Source organism: Zosterops lateralis (genome assembly GCF_965231275.1).
Source record: "Zosterops lateralis genome assembly, chromosome: 2".
Lineage (NCBI taxonomy): Eukaryota > Metazoa > Chordata > Aves > Passeriformes > Zosteropidae > Zosterops > Zosterops lateralis.
In genome coordinates this window covers 14,100,764-14,106,307 of record NC_139763.1, presented here as the reverse complement: position 1 = coordinate 14,106,307, position 5,544 = coordinate 14,100,764, and positions in this window count along the sequence as shown.

Sequence of the window (5,544 nt, the reverse complement as noted above, 5' to 3'; positions counted from 1 at the left end):
TGCCAGTTCTGAGATGGAGCCTTGTTCTGAGGGGCCCGGTCATCTGCAGCTCTACTGCACTTTAACTTCCCTTCTGCTCTTCGGCTCGTTTTGTGTAGCTCTGGGGTGGGGGCGATTCAGTCCCTGCTGTGGCTGAAACGTCCCTTTACCTGGAATTCTGCAAAAATGAAAGGGATGGCAGGTCTTCGAAATCCATTTGAATGCCTGGTTTTATATTAAAGAATTCTCATCTGATAAACTGATAATGCTTTTGTGTTTTTCAGCAAGGTGATTACCTACTAAGTGCTGCTACACTGTCCCAAAACGCCCCACCTGACCTTGAAATGAAGGGCACTGTTGCTGTTGGGACTGAATAAATGTTTCCTGGTGCCTCTTTTGCCATGTGAGCCTCAGCAGGAGCCCAGCTTCCCCCATTCCCACTGGGGTGGGTGAGCACGATGCAGCTCCACAGGGAGGATGCCTGGGCTGGACCTCACTGCCCTGCCCAGCTGCTCCACCCGCTGCTCCCTGTGAGGACAGGCAGGGCCCGGCTGGGGGTGCAGAGGGCTTGTGGCTGTTTTCCCCAGTGCTGTCCAAAGGCTTCCGCACGTTTAAATCCACTGGGCAGTGGGAGCTCCTTTGGCAATGGTGGGTCCAGCACAGGCCATCCTGCGCTGAGAGCAGGATGTCACCCAGCACCAGCCCACTGGCCCCGTGAGTGGCAGAGGTGATGCTGGGTGTCACTGCCCTCTGCCTGCACCTGCCTTCCAAGGGAGGAGGCCCAGAGACCTTGAGGACATTTAAACCAGTTAGTTCACTCTCACTGGTACCTTTAGGAAATACGGACTTCTCATCTCAGTGATTCAGCCCCACTGGCATTGGGCAACTCTTCACAGTAAGAATCTCTCACACTGCAGAGCCAGCAATCTCCCTTTCATTTGGTTTGGGGTTTTTTTGGGTTTTTTTTGTTTTCTCCATCTACCTCACGTTCCTCAGCTGCTCATCAGGAAACTGAACACTGGGTACCAGAGACATTCAGAGCTGGAGAAGAAATGCATCATTCTGGCTGCATCATTCATCTGTGAGGAAGGGCCAGGAGCAGTTACCAGCTCTAGGCTCCTGCACAGTAGCAAGTCCCCCTCCCCCCACTAGGATCTCCCCTTCTTCCTCTTGCATTTCCATAGCTGTGGGAGCCTCACTGCTCTGCTGAAGGATCCTTCACTTGCCCAGGTGCCTGCAGCCCTCACTGGGACACAGTAGTGGCTGTGTCACTAATTAGGAAAATTAGCAGCTGGATAGCTGCTCACTGCTGCTCCCTGGCTTGTTAAGTAGTCATTAAAATTAAATAATATAAATAGGAAATACAAATTATACATTAACATTAGAAAACTGACCAAAGAGGGGCTGGCTGGAACCAATAAGGAAGTGAGTAGAGGGGTCAGGAGCAAAGAAGGGGTTGTTGATGTGCACAAATAAAAACCTTTCTTTTGTTTCTTGAGAAATTCGGAGAGGGAGATTGAGATTGATTTGGTTTCCTGTAAGTGCTGATGCAGAAAAGGCAAATGTTTCACTAGTTTATCCTTCTCTAAAAGAAGCATAATTATCGAATAAGGCTGGTGATGGTTTTTTCCAGACCTGTGACAATCAAGAATGTTATTGGCCAAGAGCATTTAAAAGCTACAAGCACAGGTGGTTCAGAGGCCATGTACCACACAGACTTCAGTAATATTTACTGGAAATCCACAAATCTGGAAAAAAATGTTTGTGTTCCATTGAAGACAAAAATTTGAGAATCATCTCCACACAAGCCCAGGCAAAATCAGGACACAAAATTACAGCTGCTGGGACCAAGTAAAGAAAGGAACATAAAAAGAGTTAAACACAACAAGCACATTCTATATTATAGTTAGAGCATGTATGCCCTAGCTTTGAACTCCAGTGCTGTGTAGGGTAGGGTCATGTCCTGGGCTGTCCCTGGTGTGACAGCACAACCCTCCAGAGCTGAGTACCATTTACCACCCCTGCTCACCCCTGCTCTGCCTCTCACCTTATTTTCTGCTTTGGTTTAACCAGTGTTGGAGGTTCACTTTAACCAGCTCCACTGTGGAGCCAAGGGTAGGTGGTGACTTCAGAGGCGTTACTCCCATTGTGGTGCTTGTCCTTGCCTCCTGTCTGGGGATTGTCTGTCAGGCCCACTGCCCTGAGAGGCCAATGCACCCGTGCTGGTCAGGGGGTGAAGAGGCTGAGTGAGACTATTCTGAGGAGCCAAGTGCTTGAAATCAGGTTTTTGATGGAAAAACTTGTGCTCTGTGATCAAAGCCCAACACAAAGCACCAGCCCCGACAAGAGTGTTTCCAACAGTAACCACAGAGGTGTTCCTGCCCTGGGGAGCAGAAAGCCACATTTTGAGATTTTTCAACTAAAGCCTAGCAGGTTGGCTAGAAGCTCAAAGAACAACATTTACAAGCACAGTGTCAGGCAGGGTCTGAAAGTTCCTCCCTTGTCCTATTTAGATTTCTTGGTCCTAGTTCAGTTGCTCACATCCAGGCACAAAAGCCTTGTGTGATTGATTGTTTTGGGACTCCCAGGTGCTACACAGGTCCTGAGGGAAATCTATGCATGATGGTGTGCCCAGAAACAAGTACAGATGAAAAGACACTTCATGACAGACAAAAAAAGGACACAACACAGACTTGATTTTTCTCTTGCACTAGCATGAGAAAAAAAATCTCAAGCACTTTTTTGTTAAGTCTGATACTGTAAAGTTAGCTCTAAGAAAACTAGGACATATTTTGTTGGACACAGCCCAGGAAAACAAAGAATGCCAGGATTGTATCCATTTGAAAGCATGAATCATAATTAACAAGCACTCACAGGTACAGAAACTGGGATGTTACAGCCAGTCAAATGACTGGCAGAGACAGAGAATGCTAAGAATAAAGAAGTGCTTGAAACCAGGAAAATTAATACATACTTCATATATTTACTCTATTTTTAAATGTCATTGTGGTATCATTTATACTGCTTTGCATATCTATCATGACCCTACAAAGAGAGCACTTTAGTTTCCTTACTTCTTAAGCTTTTAATGCAGCAGTTTTGCTGAAAACTTTCTGGCATGGAGCAATGTGAATTCTCTGTGGGTAGTCAGAGCAATGCCAACACTTGTCCAGACACACTGAGCTCCTTTGCAGCAGTACCCAAAGCTGTCACTGCACTGGACAGTTGACCAATATCACAATAAACTTAACATGGATACAGGAGAGCCCCCCCCACACACACACAGCCCTATATTGCCATGCAAAAGTTCTTCCTGTAGTACAACAAACACCTCTAAAAAAGACTCCTGCAAGCCAGGATAGTGATACCATCCCATGTTCACTGCAGAGCAAGAGGAGCCCTGACCCTCTTGTTAGAGCAGCTTGGGGCTCAGGGCTGCACCACAAATTCAGATACTTCACATGTGCAGGCACAGAGCTTGGGAAGGATCAGAAGCTGACTGCTGCAGAAAGACAAACAGCCTGTGCTGCAAGTGTCCTGTGCCAGGATTTCTGTGCAAGCCTGAAGAGAATCCTGGCAAGAGTGCAGGATTGGCTCCTGCATGAGGCTGGGGGATGATGGATCCATGCCATTGAGGCCAGGTAGGGAGGCATCCCTCACCACCTGCAAATGCAGACCAAAACCTTCCCCACAGCTTGGATATTAAGTGCCTGCTCTGGCAAGGATGGCAAGCAGGATCCTGATTTGGACACTTTCCTGGGAGTTCCAACTTGTGCTGGGTCATGGGGGCCTCCTGATAACTGCACCCAGGGATGGAACCAGCCCCCTTTCCTCCTCTGGCTCTGTCTGGAAGGAGGAATGGCTGCTGGGCTGGCAAGAGTGGCTGAGCAACAACTTCTTTTCTTACTAGATATTCTTTTTCTTCATTGGGAGCCTTTGAAATGTGTCACCAGCAGTGGGCAACTCTGAGACCAGACCAGCTGGGAGTGTCAGAATGAAATAGGGATGGGAACAATGAGGGCTATCCAAAAAATAACTTTAATAAAGGAGCAAACAAAAGCATAATCCATACACAGTATAGGATAATCCTCGAAGACTCCCACAATGGGGTGAACATAACAATATGTACAGTGCGATCTGAGGACAGGGAACCAATCAATAACAAGAACTCAAGATGTTGCCTTATACGTAAAGTACTGTTAACCAATCATAAACAAGAACTCGAAATATAACCTTATTTGGCATGAACATATTTACATAACCTTTCCCATGATTCCATTTCTCCTCGCCATAACCTAACTGGATGTTTCCTTTCTTAACATCTCGTTTCCCAAGGCCTTAATTTGATACCTTCATTGTTAACACTCACTGACAGGCTCACTGTCCATCCCAACCAGTTGAACTCCTGCAGAAATGAGCTGAAGACAATGAAATGAAATGCAGGTACCAGCCTGGCTACTTGCAGGAGGTCAGTTACAAAAAGGGCTGGATAAAAAGAGATTTTCTTCTTGCATCAGGGAGACAAGGAGGCTGGGAAGGGTGCACCAGCAGCTAAGCACCCGCTGCCTTGCATTTCCCCAAGTAGAAGACCACTAAAGCAAAGAGAAAGCCCTGTACATGCAGGACCATCCCAGGCTTCTCAGGGAAGGGAAGGACTTGATTTACCATCTGCTTTCAAATAAACACAAGTGAAACAAGTGATGTCCCCCAGAAGACACATCTATCTGTGAAATACACCAGGGCTTGAAAGACAAAAAGATTTGGCAAGTGACCTCTCTTCAGTATGACACAGCTCTCCCTTAAAAGAAGACTAAATTAGTGTGATCATGACTGAAACTTGAAAGTGATTCCATGTTACAGAGCATCCTCTTAGATTTGAGCTCCAAGTGCCTAAAAATAACATTTGTTCCCCTTCTTATTTATTTATTTATTTATTTATGATTTTTGGAAGAGCATACAAGGAGCTGTAATGCAAATGGCAGGTGACATGCAACTAGTCCTGACGGCTCTGCCTATAGTAATCAGGAGGCTGGATACTAGAAGAGCACCTCTAAAGGAGAGAATCAATGCTAGAGGGCACCACATCCATCCTTTAGTCACCCTGGTGGCTTTTGCAAGTTTGGATGCCCAGGGTCACTCTCGGGGTGCAAGATCACCCCAGCAGTGCTGGGAATACCATCTCAACCACTGAGCCCTGTGCCAGCACACCTTGATGCTTCCCTGCAGGTGGGCTTTTCCTCCCTGTTGCATGAGAGAGTAACTTCTTGTATCCAAAGCCTTATCAGATCTGCCGGTGCTTAGCTTATTAGTCCTAAGAGGCTTGTGAGTCTTAAATCAGTGATCCTGTTAGTGGGATCAATATTAGGAACCAATATTAGGATTCCTGTTCCCTTTTGGGGGCTGCCAAGTTCAAGGGGCAGAAATCACAGGGTTTCCTTTCAGGTTTTGGTTGGCTTGGCTAAGATCAAGTTAAGTTCTGCTGACTGACAAAATGATGGCCGGTTCAGGAGTGCATGGCTTTCCCTCCATGAGCATGTGATGCTCCTGGCGGCAGAGAGCAGGTTT